This window comes from Rosa rugosa, chromosome 5, assembly GCF_958449725.1.
Source record: "Rosa rugosa chromosome 5, drRosRugo1.1, whole genome shotgun sequence".
Classification (NCBI taxonomy): Eukaryota; Viridiplantae; Streptophyta; class Magnoliopsida; order Rosales; family Rosaceae; genus Rosa; species Rosa rugosa.
In genome coordinates, this window is record NC_084824.1 from 15,480,514 (window position 1) to 15,499,612 (window position 19,099).

The window sequence follows — 19,099 nt, forward strand, 5'->3', positions numbered from 1 at the left end:
TTACTCCGATGTGCATGGTAGATAATTACCCTCAACCTTCTGCTTGCCTTTAATTAGTGTCCTTCGGAGCAAATAACTTGGGTCGGAAACCCTTCTGGAGCAATTTCTCGACCTCTTCGAATTGCATTCCTTTGGTTTTAGGAACCAGTAAGTAAATGAATACAAGTCCAATGGTAGAAAACCCAGCAAATAGGAGGAAGGTTCCAGCCGAACCCAGTTCCTTAGTGAGGGTTAAGTATGTCTCACTCACAATGAGATTTGCAGTGCAGTTGGAAACTGCAGCAATCCCTCCACCAGTGCCTCTGTATCTCAATGGGTATATCTCTGAGTTCACAATCCAAGGAATAGTTCCCATTCCAGGTGCATACATAATGGTGTACAATCCCAACAAAATGACTGCAAAGATACCAATTTTTGTAGGACACCCTTTAGAGTACCCTATGTTCTTCATGGCATTGACTCCTGGGGCCAGCTGCCAACATTTAAAAGTAAAATCAGATGAGCAATAATGCAATTTAGTTACAAATTTAAGTAATGATTTAGGACCGGCACGGTATTGCTTCTTAGGAAGTACTTTCTGTTAATAATCCAAAAAGCATTCTTGATTGTTTCTGTCAACATTACTGAAAACGCCTTTGGTCATCCGAAAGGGTTTACCAAACTAGTCTATGAAAACGTAGAGGTGAAATAGTTACTTACATTATCAACATTACTAGCACATAAGGCGCAATCTGTTGATTTCAAGCATGTCATGCAGTTCCATGCTGCAGGATTAGAAGCAGAAACATATATAAGTTGGAGATGTAGTGTTGGTACCAAAGTGATCGGATTCCAAGTGGCTAATAGTTGGAGAATGAGCTGCGGCATAGAAGAATACTCCAGCTAACACGATGAGGCAACTGATGATTCCGAACATGGAAATGATCATGAGCCTTCTCCTTCCGCATTTATCCACAAAGCACATGCTGATGAGTGTGCCGACCACATTGAGGCCAGAAGTGATGAGAGGAAGTGCCATAGCCATTTGGTTAGATGCGAATCCAGAAAATTGAACGATGGTTGGGCTGTAATAAATTACAGTGTTGATACCCACAAATTGCTGCGCGACTTGGATTGTGATCCCTGCATTGAGTCCTCTTCAGACCACGGTGTTGCCGAAAGCACCCTTTAGTTTTTCCATCATACTTTTCCCAATAGCTCCTTCCTCAAACTTTTCAAATTCGACATATTCATGGGGTCTTTCTAGATGTACCCAGCAAATTTCTATTTAGACCCAGCAAAATTTTTACCTTCAGTAAAAAAATAGAATTTGTAGTTACACCCAGCAACTTTTCCAACAATACCCTTATTTTTAACTCACACCCAGCAAATTTCACACCCAAAACCTCACACCCACACCCAAATCTCACGCCCAAAACCTCACACCCAGCGAATTTCACACCCAGCAAAACCCTGATTCTCTCGACATCAATGAGGGTCGCACCAAACTCGTTCTCCAACTGAGAGGAACTCGTGCAGAGCATCATTATAGAGGACGGACTCGACACCGAGTAGAGGAAAAAGAAGCGCAGTCTCAAACTCAAGAATTTCAAGGTATTTCTCAAACTCGGCACTGAGCTATTTCCTTCGCTCTCACCGCCGAATTTCAAGGTATCTCTCACCCTCTCTCACTTCTTGGTTTAAATTTCTTTCCACGAGTACTTTATTAGTTTAATTTCTTAATTTAGGATTTGAATCTCGGGTTCATTTGTTGATATTTTCTTTTGATTCATGGGTATTGCTTTGTTTAATTTTGTTTTGCTTTGAATTCAATTTGCTTATAAGAGAGTTGATCAGTTTGATACGAAACGCTTATTTTATGGGTATTTGTTTGGATGCTTTAACTCATATGCTTGAATGAAGTTGATGACTTGAGTTCTTTATGTTGATTACAACTGAGTTGTGACAATGTTTGGAATCGAGGCTTTGTTTGCATTATTTAGCATTGCATTTGCACTTGAGAGTCAACACAAAACCTGCTGTTGAATGATTATTTAGAGAAGCTTCTGAAAATTATATCTTACTAGCTGAATGATTATAACACTGGAGAATTTAAATAGGGTTTAGGTGCGTGAGAATGGACAGTTGTTTTGAGGAAATAGCTTTTGATTTTCACTTTGCATTTATCATGAAATTTCTACCTGATGTTGGAATGCCAGAACTCTATCTCAAAACAACTGACAACATGATATGATGAATAAACAAATGTTCCATCATTTCTACTTGTGGCCATAGTTTGGCTCCGTTTTGAGGTACACGTATAGTTTACGTTTGATGTTTCTCACTATAACTGTCTTCCAACATATTAATGTCTCCTTTTCATGAGAAATGCAATGTGAAAATCAAAAGCTATTTCCTCAAAACATAATTTTGATAATGAACTGTCAAAGTCAAAGGTAGCCTGGTAGGAGTAGGACACAATGTCGAGATTACCATAGAATTTCCTTCTCCTTGCAGTAGAAACCTATCTTTCCACCTAACAATGTGATAATGCAGAATGAAAGAAAGTAGTTCAGATGCAACGTACTAACAATGACCCTTGGTAGCATTTGTTCTATTCAAATTCGAAATGGTTGCCTACCAATTTCATGCACTGACTTTGTAATCATTTGCACTACCCAATTTACAATTTTCAAAAGTTCTACAGGGTACCACTATCACATATTCACGTTAGAAACTTGATGCCAGGACATGCATGGTTTTTTCACCCAATTTTCTGATATTAAACTCTTTGCAGAACCTTGTATATATATATTATTTTTTTCTCCACAATTATAGCTCCTTTGGTATTTAATGTTTTTCAACTTTACCTGATAGACATTATTATTTATTTTGTAGTATGGCTAGAGGTTCTAAACACCACGATTGCCCCATAACCTCAAAGACAAAAAGAAAATTTTGTTCTCAACCTTCTCAGTCAGTAGTGGATGATGGTATACTAGAGGCTGGTGTTGATACTGGGGAAGAACAAGCTTCTGAACCCTTTACAGATGCAGATGAGCCTCTAAGTGGTCCATTTCCGGGAGGTCCTCATGATCCATCGGTATTGAAGAGCTTTAAAAGTCATGTAGCAGCTGCTATATGGTTTAATAAGGTATGATTGGTTGCTTTGTTCTTACAATAACATTTCATTATATGACAACAGCAAAACTATGCAACTTGAATTTTTATTTTATTTTTTTGGTCTTGCCATTTCTGGATAAATGAGATTAAGCTTCTGATTCATCATATACGCAACTTATACTGAGCATACTTGGACACCATTTACAGTTATATCATTAGACATCATTACTCTACTTTCAGTTTTTTTTTTTTCCTCCTTTTTTTCTCAAGAAACTTCAATTATATATTGAGGCATTTTATTTCTTTTATGTTCGTATTCTTTTTTAAGAGTCCAATTCATGTATCACAAAAGTTTTTATTCTTTATTATTTTTTTCAGGAACGTGATCCGTTGAAACTTCAGAACCATTCATATAAGCTCACACAATGGGTATTTGATGAACATGTTACTAACCATAAGTTTTGGAGTTACATTGATGGGTCTAGGCCATTAGTTAACTGTTCATATTTAATTGGTAATAGAGTTGTTGTGTCAGCCTTTTGTGAGAGGTGGCAGCCTGAGACGAATACATTTCACTTACCCTTTGGTGAAATGACAATTACATTGGATGATGTTTTTAACATTTTAGGTATTCCAATTCAGGGTGATTCCATATCTGTACCTGACGGTGTGCGGTTAGACAAAACTTATTATGCATCTTTACTGTCATCTACACTAGGAGTTACTATAGATGAGGCAAAGAATGAAATGAGTCGATATGGTGGAAATGGGGTAACACTAGAGTGGTTGAGATTAAGATTTCAGAGTGTTTCAGATGATAGTTCTCTTGAATTTATTGAGTTCGCAGCAAGAGGATTCTTGCTATATATATTAGGTTGCACACTTTTTGTGGACAAGACTGGGAATAGGATAAATGTGATTTACCTACATTTTTAAACTTCACTTGGTTATCAACAAGCTTTTTGCATTTTCCCAACACTGCCCTATTAATATGCCATCTGCACAATAAATGTTGAGCAGCAGGGAACACTCGACGAATGGCATTCATGAGTGCTAGCTCTCTGTCAATAACAATCACACTTGGAAGACAGTCTTCATTCATCACACTCTTCAATCTAGATAAAGCCCAAACGTAATTTTCCTCTTTCTCAGCATGGATGTATGCAAATGCAGCATGGAATGTTAATTCTGTAGATGTCACCCCCACAATCTCTAACAATGGATATCGAAACTTATTTGTCTTGTATGTGGCATCCATTATTAAAACATAAGGAAATGCACGTAGCAGATTTACACTATCAGGATGAGTCCAGAACAAGTCACTCACAATGTTCTCTGTGCCATAACTCCTATGCCACTCCACATAATTGTATTTCTGCAAATTGTTTAGCAATATTTGCATCTCTGACCTACCAGCTTTTTCAACCACTCTTTGAATATGTCGAGCATTGTAGATTGTCTTCACAGTGCTTGAATTGAGTGGGTCATTTTGCTTCAAAGTGTATAATATTTCTTTTGGATTTACCAAGTTCTTTGACATTTCAACCAACAAATTATTTTCTTCCTTCGTTAATCGCCCCAGGAAGGAATGCCCTTCAGGATACTTTGCAGCATGATGGTTATGCATCCCATTTACCACCTCAAGGGTCCACTCATCCTCAGGGCCAACATTTTTGCCCTTCAAGCGAAATGAGCAACCACACCTCTTTGTACCACCACTCCTTTCACGCTTCTTCTTTTGAGGATTCAGATTGGCATTAAGCTTCTTCTTTTGCATGCATTCAGAGGCTATACTATTCTTTTGATAAAAGCCACCTCTCTCACAACCAAAAGTTATTCGCCCTCTTTTTAACCTACAATTCCCTGGAGCATCAGACCTCCTTATTACAACTACTATTCCACACTTCCTTCCTTCTTCACGAGTCCAGTTAACTAATTCATTTCGACTTTTGAATACCTGTACAAACAAACAATTACTATTGAAATTGAATGGAAACCCGAAGCTAATCATCTTGACAGTTTACAAGCTACTTACCTCACTAGTTATAAATTGATTTGTTGTTTCAAAAACACATTTAGTCCAACCATTGCCACTTTCAATAGACTCAGATTTAATCTGTTAAAAAAAAAAAAGACGTCACAATAATAAATAAATAAATAAGCTATAAGTATTTTTTTTTTTTTTTTGAAAAGAAGCTATAAGTATTTTAGATAAAAGGAAAAGAATTTGACAAGTAGTAACATTCGGTGGTTGTCTGCCGAAAATTATACCAATATTCGGTGGTTGTCACCCGAACAAAACAGTAAAATTCGGTAGTTGTGCTCTGAAGTTTTGACAAAATTTCGGTGTTTAGCTGCCGAACTTTCCTATGTTTTCGGTAGTTAGCTGCCGAATATTCTAACTTCTTTCGGTGCTTGTTGACCGAATGAAGTGCGATAAACTGCACTAAAAATTATATCGTTTTTTCTGGTTCTATGATAAACAAAATGCACAAACCTTATTTGACTCCTCCGAAATCATAATTGCAGTCACAACTTTGTCAATATCATGCGTATTAAACCCTTGAAGCAATTATAAAGGAAAGTGAAATTTGGGTTTAAGGTTTTGCTCGAAGAAACAACGTAACAACGTAAACACAGTGAACTGCTGGGTACAAATAGAAAAAAAGAGTTTTGAACTTTATGGTTTCTTTTATTATTTACCATGACTATTATTGTCATTTCGTACGAGGATATAAGTGTCTTTTAATGCAAAACTGATTTGCTGGGTCTAAATAGAAATTTGCCGGGTACATTTAGAAAGACCCTATTCATGCAAGGCCTTCAGTTCATCATCAACTTCTTCCACAGGGTAGATTTTCGCTAAGATAGCCCTAGCTTCATCTACCTTGTTCTTTTTGATTAACAAAGAAATAACGGATGCAAGTAAATGGCTATGATACATGTTAGACAAAAACTTAAGTTCTCCAGTATGATTCAATAATTTATATCAAGTTAACATTGACTAAAGTTTAAGACATAGTTAGTTTCTCCGTTATACCTCTCTATAGAGCAATTTAGGAGACTCAGGGAGTGACAACATCAAAATAAACTGAACGAGAGCTAGAACACCAGCGACTCCAAGCATCCAATGCCATGTTCCAGGAGCCTTGTTGGCTAATACCAGATTGATGAGGTATGACAAAAACTTATGACCTCCTGTGATGAGAAGACCGTCTGTACTAACAAGAGCTCCTCTAATTCTATGAGGAGAAGTCTCTGAAATGTAGAGGGGCACGGTCATGGAAGCCATTCCAACTCCCAAACCAACTATGATTCTTCCAATGATGATCACCCAAGGAACAGGAGCCACTCCCATAACTACTGCTCCCACGAAGAACACCACATCTGCTATTAATATTGATTTTTTGCAGCCGAGGGCATCGTTCATCCATCCTCCAATTGCAGCGCCAATGATAGCGCCTGCAACTGCCATACTCACAATGGTTTCTTGCAACCAAGTTTTCTTGTCAACTTCATCAAAGTCCTCACGAATGTATAGCAGCGCCCCAGAAATGACACCTTCGTTATGCAAGTTTCCATTAGTTTATGAAACCTTTGAATATATTATTGTTGGGAGAATTTTTCGAACAGTACCTGAACTAAAGGTAACTGTGAATTAACGTTCCTCACTTTACACTAAATACACTTTGGTACCTGGACTATAAATCCCGACCCACTTTTGGTACATGTCGTTAATAACACCGTTAACCTTATGTTAGTTTTCATTTTTCAAAGGGTAGTTTGGTATATTCTCTCTCTCTCTCTCTCTCTCTCTCTCTCTCTCTCTCTCTCTCTCTCTCTCTCTCTCTCTCTCTCTCTCTCAAGTAACCGGGAAAACAAATCTCCATAAACTAACCAAGCCAAAGAACTTGAGCTGAACAAAGAACCCAGAAATACATAATGTGGATTTGATATATTTCTCACCAACCATTACAGAATACACTTCCAATATATTCAAAACACCATAACACATTCACCAAAACACAAACCACTCTTCCAAAACTAAAAACCCAGTAAGAAAAACAAAATTCACATTCTGCAAAGATTAAACTAAAACCATTCAGACCCAAAATGTCAAACAACTTCATACCACTCTGAGCTCCAAAACCCATAAATTTAAGGAACAAAATGTTAACTCAAACAATTAGATTAAACTAAATTAACACACAAAGTACATAGATACAATATCATTACTGTAAAGCACTCAAACCACATATACAGCAATGTAAACATATGAAGTGTTCTTGAAAAGTCAACAAACCTGCAGAGGCCATTGAACTTCAAACACAAGTCTTCTGCACTGCTCACTAACCAAACTCTCTATGGGACAAGTATGTGTGTTGATCATGATAGTGAGAGTGCAGGGACCTGGTTTATATATGATTCATTCTAAGCTTGGCTCCCTCCCATAAAGGAAACCATTCAATGTTGAATCACATAATTTTAGGCGTACAACATTATCACTTGTTTTGGTTTCCAAGTTTTTATATTTATTTATCAGATTTCTCGCATTATCCATTTTGACACACAATGAATAAGCAATCTGTAATTAAGTCACAAGATTTCCATTGCTTATTCTGAAAATAGATTGACAAGTTGTTGAATGCTTGATTGAACAAATGATAATGTCCATTTTATTCTTACATTCTCCCACTTGGACATATCATAAAGTTCATTCAACAAGAATGCCAAGATGATCAGATATAGCAATAAGTTCCTTAGTGCACAATTTGAAATCAAGCGCTCAATAATCTGATTCAAAATTCTGTCAATTTGCAACTGTAACATTGAGCTATGAAAGAGCTTCAAGTTCAACAGAATTGAAGACTTGCATAGCCACTAATGGAATAATCACAAACTACATGAATTACCAACAATGATGTACCTGTAGTTGCATTAGAGTTCCAGAATGTATCAATAAAGTTTCTAATGCTGTGGTCCACAAGAAACACAATTATCTTTAATAAATCTGCAGTCTGGATGTGTTTCTTAATATCTGTAAAAAGGATACTTTATGTTGTTTTGACAACCTCAACAACAATTTGACAAATAGATATTTCATATGTTTGCATATCACATATATTCTTTCAATACATCACTCATTTAACAACCCAATGACAATTCAAATGAGTGTAGTAAAGCTGCAGCAATGCAAAACACAATCTGAGACTGAATTTGAAATTTATTCTTGAACAAACTGAGCATCATGAACTTGACTGATGAAGCTCAAGGCTTCATTTACAAGTAGGAATGTTCAAAACTGAGACATACCAGAAAACAACAAAACAAAACGAAACTAATACAAGCTCCCACTGTTTTCAACAATCAAAACTTGCTAAAATCCCTATGTTGCTAATGTGCTTCTGAAAAGCAATAATCTGCAATGCTTTAGTGAAGGGGTCTTCCAGCTGAGATAGAGTGCCAACATTGGCAATCTCAATTTCCCTGCGCTTCACTCTCTCCCTAACACTGTAATATTTCAAATCTATGTGTTTTGAGTTTGTAGACCTCTTGTTGTTTTTTGTGAAGTACACAGCAGCTGTGTTGTCACAAAATTTTTTAAAAGGTCTAGTGACTATAGAATCCATCACTTTAGTCTGCAGCAGAAAGTTCTTTAGCCAAAGTGCTTGGCATACACCCTCATAGATTGCAATGAATTCTGCTTGCATGGTTGATGTTGCAGTGAAAGTTTGCTTCACACTCTTCCAAGCCACAGCTCCACCGGCCAAAACAAAAACATGCCCTGAAGTAGACTTCTTGGATGATGGAAAATTCCCAGCAAAATCTGAATCTGTGTAGCCTGTAACTTCCAAATCTTCAACTCTTCTATAAACAAGCATGTGATGTTTGGTTTTCTGCAAATACCTCAGAATCTTTTTTCCAGCTATCCAGTGAGCATTCCCGAGATTGGATTGAAATCTTGGAAGCATCCCTACTGCAAAAGCAAGGTCAGGTCTGGTGCACACTTGTGCATACATCAGGCTGCCTACAAGCCTTGAATAGGGCTTGTTCTTCATTTCTTCCTTTTCCAAATCAGTCAAGGGACATTCCAACTTGGTCAACTTATCACCCTTGGCCATTGGGACATCTCCTCCAGAACAGTTTTGCATTTCAAATCTCTTCAAGACTTTGGTGATATAGCTCTGTTGAGATAAACCAAGCAAGTGCCTTTTTCTATCCCTTTTAATCTCAATCCCTAGAACATAAGAAGCTTCACCAAGATCTTTCATGTCAAAATGCATTGACAAAAACTTCTTGGTCTCATTCAACAGGGCAAAATTGCTGCTTGCCAGCAATATGTCATCAACATACAACACAAGAAAAATAAATTGGCTCCCACTGACCTTCATGTACACACATTCATCAACCATGTTTTCAACAAAACCAAATGAGTTGATGACAGAGTCAAACTTCAAGTACCACTGCCTTGAAGCCTGTTTTAATCCATAAATGGATTTATTCAATTTGCACACTAGATGTTCAGTTCCAGTTGCAATAAAACCCTCAGGCTGCTTCATGTAAATCTCCTCCTCCAAGTCACCATTTAGAAAGCAGTCTTGACATCCATTTGGTGCAGCTCCATGTTAAAATGGGCAACAAGGGCCATAATCAGTCTAAAGGCATGCTTGGTTGACACAGGTGAAAAAGTCTCATTAAAGTCAATTCCCTGCTTCTGTGTGAAGCCTTTGGCAACTAATCTTGCCTTGTATCTCTCAACTGTACCATCTGCACATCTCTTAGTTTTGAATACCCACTTACATCCAATTGCCTTGTGGTTTCCAGTAGGTTCAACTAGCTCCCACACATCATTTTCATCCATTGATTTCAGTTCTGCCTCCATGGCTTCACCCCACTTTTGTGCATTTTCACCCTCTATAGCTTGCTTGTAGCTCAGAGGATCATCTTCCTCCCCAAAATCAGTTTCAGCCTCTTGTAAATAAACCTCAAACTCATCTGCATTTATTGCAGGTTTTCTCATTCTTCCAGACCTCCTCAACTCTTGTGGCTGTGCTGCAGATTGTGCTTGGGTTTCAGGTTGGACTTGGGGCATTGGCTGAACTTGCGGTTCAGGTTCAGGTTCAGCTTGGGTTTCAGTTTCTGGTAATTGTTTTGCAGCCTCTTCTTCATGTTCAAGTTGATTTTCTTGCAAAACAGTAGGTAGAACTGGTGCTAAGGGAAAAATAGTATCTGATGGCACAGTGGAAGTGATTGGCACGTTGCTGATTTCTGAGCCTTCTTCATACTCAAAAATATAATCTTCAAGAGACTGGTTTTGCTGCATTTCATCATAGAACACAGCTCTATTGGTTTCAATAACTCTAGTGGTGTGTGAAGGGCAATAAAATTTAAAGCCCTTGGACTTTTCAGGGTAACCAATAAAGAAGGCACTCACAGTTCTACTGTCAAGTTTTCCAAGTTGAGGATTATAAGGTCTTGCTTCTGCCTTACAACCCCAGACATGCAAGTGATGAAAACTTGGCTTTCTGTTAATCCACAGTTCAAATGGTGTACTAATTATGGCCTTACTGGGGGTTCTATTGGTGAGGTAATTGGCTGTCTTCAATGCTTCACCCCATAAGAATTTTGGGAGGCCAGAAGCACACATCATGCTCCTAATCATGTTTGGTAAGTTCTGTTTCTTCTCTCAGCCACCCCATTTTGTTGGGGTGTGCTAGGTGTGGTGTATTGGGCTGCAATCCCATTCTCTTGCAAATATCTTGCAAATGGTCCCATGTGTTGGCCAGACTCATCAAATTTCCCAAAGTACTCTCCCCCTCTATCAGACCTCACAATCTTAATGACTTTCTCCAACTGTTTTTCTACTTCTGCTCTAAAAATTTTGAATTTTTCTAGAGACTGGCATTTATCACTCATGAGGTATACATAGCAAAATCTACTGAAATCATCTATAAATGTTATGAAATATTTATTTCCACAGATAGTTACATCCCTGAATGGTCCACTAATGTCTGTATGGATGATTTCTAAAAGACTCGAGCTTCTAGTGGAACCCTTTTTTCTGTTGGAAGTTAATTTTCCTTTTATGCATTCAACACATGTTTCAAAATTTGTATAATACAAACTAGGCAGAAGGTTTTGTTTTTCCAAAATTTTCATTCTTTCAATGGAAATGTGACCAAGTCTTTTGTGCCACAGAAAAGAAGAATTTTCTGAAAATTTTCGTTTAGCTCCAACGGTTTTGTCAACATTTTAAACAGATTCTAAAACTAGCACAGGTTTAACTGTTGGATAAGAACAAAGTAACTGAATGTAATCACCAATAAGAACACCAGAACCAATATAATTGGAAGGCAGAGAGATTTTTATTTCAGAAATACTTAGCCAACAACAATAATTTGTTCTCACCAAAAGACTAACAGAAACAAGATTCCTTTTCATAGAAGGAATATAAAAGACATTGTCTAAATCCAAAAAATTTCCAGACCCTAACTCTAAACGAACTACTCCAACTGCTTTCACAGCTACTCTCTGACCATTCCCGACACAGACTCTTTGTTCACTCTTTCTTGGTTCCCTCCACCTTAGAAATCCCTGCATGGAATTCGAAACATGTATTGGTGAACCACTATCAAGCCACCAGGAATCTGGTGAAACATTTATTAAATTAATTTCAATAGATAAGACTATGTAATTACCTCTTTTCTTAAGCCAGTCCCTATACTTAGAGCAGTCCCTCTTCATGTGACCCTCCCTCTTGCAGAAATAACACTTAAGGATAGTGTTTTTCTTAGGTTTCAAGGTAGTAATTGTTTTGGTACCTGAGGCGCTAGGTTTGGATGTGTCACTAGTGCTAGCAGCTTTCTTTCCTTTGAACCTCCAAGCTTTGCCATGATTTTTCCCTACAAGGTTCACAGTCACATCTCTCCTATGGAACTCTTCCTCCTGAACACAAATGGCAATGAGCTCATTAAGAGACCATTTGTCTTTCTGGGTATGGTAGGCAGTCTTCAGCTGGCTAAATTTTGAGGGTAGTGAGTTTAGTGCAATATGCACAATAAACTGGTCATCAATGGAAAGCTGCAAATCTCTCAGTTTTGCAGCTGTCTCAATCATCTTCATGATGTGCTCCCTTACTCTAGTTGATCCACTATATTTCATAGTGATCAGAGAATCCAAAAGCTGTCCAGTCTCAGCCTTTTCACTTTCCTGATACATTTCAGCTATGCTATTCAGGTAATCATTGGTTGTTCCCTCATCTGCGACACTCCCTCTTACTATCTCACTCATGGTTCTCTTCAGAATGAGCTTAGTCATTCTATTGGCTCTCATCCACTCCTGGGCTTTTACTTTATCATGGTCAGGTGTTTGATCAGTGATCGGCTCAGGTGCATCTTCAGTTAGACAAATGTCTATATTCTGCAGTCCTAGATATATTTCAATGTCTGCCCTCCATTTCTTGAAGTTTGAACCATTCAGTGGTTCAATGGTAGCAAGGCTAATGCCTGAGGATCCCAAAACTGAAAATAAAAGAAAAAGTTCTTAAGTTCTTTTGTTTTACTTAAGTCTCACGAGAATTATCTCAAACCAGCAAACACAAGGCTAATGCCAAAAAGGAAACAAGTAAAACAATCAAGCAGACATTCAAAACTTTTCAGACTTAGTCCCTATGCATTCAATGCTATGTAATACCTGTAGTGGCAAAATAACATAGCATTCCTTATTATTATCTGTATCACAAAACCAAGTTAAATAAAAATGCATTTTGCAAAGGTCAGTCAACACCTGTAATGGCAAGAAGAAAAGACCTAGGCAACCTGATGCATTTAAACTTAATTTGCAGTGTGCTATTTATGCAATTTAAGACATAAAAGTTTAAACCTTATGTGTAAGATACAGTCATGTACTAAATAGCATAAACACAATTTTCCTGGTTCTTGTATCCACAAGGCTAATGAAAAGTTCAGAAGCATTTTGCTGTGTGCAACATGTGCCTCTGAAGGTTTCATTAACTTAGAACCAGTTGTTGGCTTCTTTATGATCATCAGAAAACTGACAATATACCAACTGTACCTGTGATGAAATTAGTTTTCAAATAGGATGTAACACTTCAATCTGGGAGACAATACTTATATATAAATGCATATATTCACATCCCTAAACATTCATCACAGATAACAAAATCAATCAACAACATTTGATCGATCCACAGAATTCTCATAGTTCATAAGGTATGAACAAGACATCAAGATCATAAGTTATACTTGTAATTCTGAAGATAAAGCATCAATCCATTATCCATAGTTCCACAAATGCTAGATTTAACGATCAATTATTGAAGAATTGAAAAAAAAAACTGGAAATCTTTCAGGGTACCAAGAAAACTGACCCAATCGCTATCCCGTGCTGCATAAAACATGTTAGCGGAAGCAAGAAATATATTGCAGCATATAATCGAAGTAATCTGAAGGCATAGAACATACCAATTCGATGTAAAAGTCAATTAACTCAAATGGCCCTTTCTGCAGAGATATATGAGCCCTAAGCCCCGAAGTTTTCCAGGAAAAAAAAACGTTGGCTACCAAAGAGAGTCTGGCTCTCTTAATTGTCTTTCAAGCTTTTGGGCTTGTTAGGCCCGTGTAAGTGTGTTTTAGTGCCAATTAATAGAGCATGCCTTGACAAAAGGTATAAAACCTTAGAACAAATGCATATGTAAAGATTTTTCCAGAAAAGCCATATTTGATCTAAGTCCTTGTGTGTGAGGCTCTGATACCACATGTTAACTCAAACAATTAGATTAAACTAAATTAACACACAAAGTACATAGATACAATATCATTACTGTAAAGCACTCAAACCACATATACAACAATGTAAACATATGAAGTGTTCTTGAAAAGTCAACAAACCTGCAGAGGCCATTGAACTTCAAACACAAGCCATCTGCACTGCTCACTAACCAAACTCTCTATGGGACAAGTATGTGTGTTGATCATGATAGTGAGAGTGCAGGGACCTGGTTTATATATGATTCATTCTAGGCTTGGCTCCCTCCCATAAAGGAAACCATTCAATGTTGAATCACATAATTTTAGGCGTACAACATTATCACTTGGTTTGGTTTCCAAGTTTTTATATTTATTTATCAGATTTCTCGCATTATCCATTTTGACACACAATGAATAAGCAATATGTAATTAAGTCACAAGATTTCCATTGCTTATTCTGAAAATAGATTGACAAGTTGTTGAATGCTTGATTGAACAAATGATAATGTCCATTTTATTCTTACACAAAAACTAAGAGAAACCCAACAAAAAAATATACACCCAACATGAAAAACTGAAGAAAAAAAAATCCAATCTTGGTAGCTGTTCTTACTACCTTGTGCTTCATAGTTCATAGCAGTTCTGATATGGGCTCCCAAAACAGAAAAGGAGAGAAAAGAGGCTTGCAGAGCTTGATTGATTATGGACACAGACATCCTCAAATATCTTGTTGTATCTTCGAGGATGGGGGACTATCACTATATCTACAAGGACTTGGACGGAGCCTCCACCGAGTGGAACAATAATCAGGCTAAGCTTGGCAATCTTCCGCCTAAGAAACCAGTGTTTAAGCCTCCTCCCTTCACTCTGGCCGACAACGAAGCCACTCTTCCTAAAGACAATTCTTGGACCGATGACAAGACCCAATAGGACCTTGAAGATCTCGATGACGATCCCGATCTCGACGACGATCTCTTCCTCAAGGAATACAGGAGGAAGAGGCTGTTTGAATTGAGAGAAGCGGCTGAGGTTGCAAGTTTTGGATCGGTGGTTCCAATTTCGGGATCAGATTTTGTGCGTGAGGTTTCTTAAGCTCCACCTGACGTTTGGGTGGTGGTGATTCTCTACAAAGAAGGAATTGCAGAATGTGGATTGTTGATGCAGTGTCACGAAGATTTGGCATCCAAGTACCCAGCTACCAAATTTGTGAAAATAATATCCACGATTTGGGGGACAATGAGATGGAGCTGCTGGTGCTGAAGACGCCCCCGACGGAAGTCCAATTTGTGCGGTGGAACAACCGATTTGTGCACCACCAATTTTCTTTTTCTTTTTATTAAAAAAAAATTGATTTTCTAAAGGTGGATAGTGAAGAGACAATTTTACCCTGCAGGTGGCATGCCAACTAACAGAGTTATTGACGGTGTGTACCAAAAGTGAGTCGGGATTTATAGTCCAGGTACCAAAGTGTAATTAGTGTAAAGTGAGGAACGTTAATTCACACTGACCTTTAGTTCAGGTACTGTTCGAAAAATTCTCCCATTATTGTTGGTTTTGATTATAGTATCTAGGTACCTGTGTCATATCCAAAAAAGAGGCCTCCAATGCCAACAGAGAGCGCAAGGCGCATAATGTAAGGCGTTCGCCATGTGGTCTTCCAGCATTCTGTGAATTCTGTCTTACTAGATGGGTGTGCTCCCCCTTCCATCATTTTTCTCTACTTTAAAGAAAATCCGATGCGAGCTGAAAATGTACTCATTTAACTTCTATGCATGTAGAACTATACACTATCAATCCCTATGTAGAGCATGTATTCAACGTGTGGAAGATGAACTTTAGATTGAAGTGGATATGAATTACCAAGTACGTCATACCAGTCCTATATATAATATAGTTGCATTGTTCTAATTGAAAGGTTCTAGACAAGTCTTATCTGTGTATAATTTTTACTGTACAAACATAGATATTTCGTTTTGTTTGTTTTGTTAAATTTTGTTATATTGGTTTGATCAAACCTAAACCTAACTCCCACTTAACTAAGAAACTACCTATACTATCTCCCGGGGATTCAAGACGTTGGCTCATCTTGATTACCTACTCGAAAAAAGTGTCTTACTACAGGTGAAGCTGGACTATCAAGGCCATCGAGTTTTTTACTTCAATTGATGGAAGGTATATAACTAAATTATGGATGACTTATTTGCTCACTGTTTTAAGGAAACGGTAATTGAAAGAGAATTGTTGTGTATGTACTTTAATTGATAATATGGGCCTCTTTATATAGAGGATTACAATGCATAGAATCTGAATCATACAAGGAAAGGTAATCATACATTGAATAGGAATCTCTAAGATTCTTCTAGTTAAACCCTATTACCACTAGGTCAAGTAACATAGAGTTTGAGTCAGACACATAATCTGGATTTCCTTAACACTCCCCCTTGTGTCACCCAAACATGGTGCTTCTCTCGTTGCCTCATTAAAAACATTGCCAAGTAACAAAAACCCAGTGAGACAAAAATAACCTCGGTCGAAGGGGAAAAAGAGCACAACACACCCTTCACGTTTCGAGACTATACATGTAGACATCTCCCCCCTGATGTCTGCATCTCCCCCTGATGACTACGGTCATGGGAGTTCGGATAACTTCTGCAAATGATGCTACCAACATGTTTCTCGAAAGTGGAATTTAAGCAATGACTTAATGAGCAAGTCTACCACACTGTCCTGAGATCGAACATAGTTCACTTTGATCTTGAGGAGAGTCTGTTGTTGCTGATTATTCTTGGTGTTGTCGCTTTTTGATGTTTGTTTAAAACAAGCAACATTATCCTAAATGCTCATAGGCTCATCAGTGGTAGACTTTAAACCATAATTTTTCGAACATGCGTACTTATGGATCCAATCCGTATACATTCACGAAGCTCTTTGTGAAGAGCAAAATCTTTGCATGATTCGAAGATATAGCGACAAGGGTCTATTCTGTAGACTTCCAAGATATCACAGTCTTTACCCATGGTGAACACTTAACCAGTTTGGGAAGACATTTGTGTGGGTTAGAGAGATACCCAAAGTCAGCAAAACCTTCCAAAACACTTATGTCGTTTTTGGGTGGGGATAGTGGACGCAGGCCAGCGTTGGCGGTGTTCCTGGTGTGTGATGGATCCGAATCCATCATCTCTCTGTAGGGATAGAACAAGCCCATATCAATCGTACATTTCAAGTACTGAAAGATACCTTTTACACCAATCCAATAGTGTCGCGTTGGCGCAAAGCTATATCTAGCTAACAAGTTCACAACATATGAGATGTCCGGTCTTGTGCATTGGGGTAAGTACAATAATGCGCCTATTGTACTCATGTAAGACACTTCTGCCTCTAGCACATCTTCGTCATCATCCTTCAGGCGAAGAGGATCCTTTTCAGGATCAAAACTACGAACGATCATGGGGGTGCTTGGAGGCTTGACCTTGTCAAAATGCCTAAGCATCTATCAACACGATGCTCAAGTTCCAAACTGAGACATAATCGTGTTCTCCCAAAATCCTTCATCTCAAACTCGGATTTCAAGTGTTCAGCGGTTTCCCTTAACTCTTTAAGGGCTTCCAATGAAGATCATGTCCAACATGAATCGCGATGGAATCCAAAACTTGTTATGGAAACGCGTGGGCATATCCCTTCCCAATCAAGTAGTCATTTTAGTGAGCGTTTCAACCTCTTTGTAAACGTGCTTCATGGTCTAGAGCCACTTGACTTGGGTAATTGAAGTTCACCATGAACCTTCATGTATATTCCGTATCTAGATCCCCATAGAGATACGTAGTGACCACATTTGTAAGCTGCATAATCAGTTATTCAGAAACTACCAAACTGACAGGGTAGTGGAGTGCAATGACATCCATTACGAGAGAATATGTCTCATCGTAGTCGATTCCAGGGCTTTTTATGAGAAGCCTTGCGCCATAAGGCGAGATTGCTATATCTTTTTCTCATCACGCTTTCTAACGAAGACCCATTAGTCAATAGGTTTTATGTGAGGAGGTGTTGGCATCACTGGCTCAAAGACCTTCCTCTTCGTTAGAGAATCCAACTTAACTTGGATCGCATCTTTCCATTTAGGCCAAATTTCTCTACGTTGGCATTCATTCATCAACGGAGCGTGGTTCAATATCATCGGACTCAACAAACTCATGCGCAACTACATCATCAATTATGATGGAGTTTCTATCCCACGTCTCATGTACACTAGTGTAATTTTCATAGAGCTCTATATTCTCATGAATAGATTCTGAAGTTAAGGCGTCCCCCAACGATTACCATAACCCAGAAGATACTCAAGAGACGGATTTTGGGTCTTGATGATCAAAGGATTGGAATGTGCCAAAGTATCCTTCGAACCCACGGGCCTCCCACACATCCTAGCTGGGGCCATAACCTGTAACGCCAGAGTGCCACACTCTTTGGCATTGGCGCCATGCCTACCTCCGTGTAGGGTGGCGCTACGTCCTCTCGTAGGGACGTACTTCCTTGCAGGCATATTTGCAGCAGATGTGTGATCTCGTCACTTTAGTAGGGATCGAGATGAGACATAGTGGGGACAGACCACGACAATTCCTGTCGTTCCTGCTGAACATCCGTGTTCTTATCTCCCCCTAACAACAGGAAGATTGTCTCATCAAAGTGACATTCGCAAATCTAGCGGTAAGGAGATCGCCTAGCAAGGGCATTAAGTGGCGAACGATTGTTGGAATCTCAAATCCAATGTCGTTGCCCATTTGTATGAAATGGCCTATCATAGGGCGTTATGGAGGCGCAATTGGCACATAAATGGCACACTCAAATATGCGTAAGTACGATACTTGTACCCAGTCACTACTTGTAACGCAAAGATACATTGAGTAGTGGTAGGTCGTAGACGAATTAGCATAGCTGCATGCGATATTGCATCACCCCAAGCGGATGTAAGGAGATTGGTACGCATTACCAATATCCAGACTACCATCGTAGTCGTTTCCACGAGACCATTTGGGTGTGTTCATGGGAATATGATGTCCAACATCAGTCCCAATGCAATAACCATCGAAAGTCTTCAATGTAAACTCTCTAGCAATGTCAAATCCAATTGACTGAATAGGATGATCCGGGGAGTGAGCCCGTTGTTATATGGTATGTGCTAGGAGTGTATAATAAGCAGCTTTTATAGGTGGACAATGGCACAACACGTGACC

General features: G+C 38.5%; 2 pseudogenes; one reads left to right on the forward strand and one right to left on the reverse strand.

The window, feature by feature from the left end:
- On the reverse strand, positions 1–15,582 carry LOC133711259 (inositol transporter 4-like; annotated as a pseudogene).
- Positions 14,574–15,131, forward strand: LOC133708953 (uncharacterized; annotated as a pseudogene).
- Positions 15,583–19,099: the final 3,517 nt, after the last annotated feature.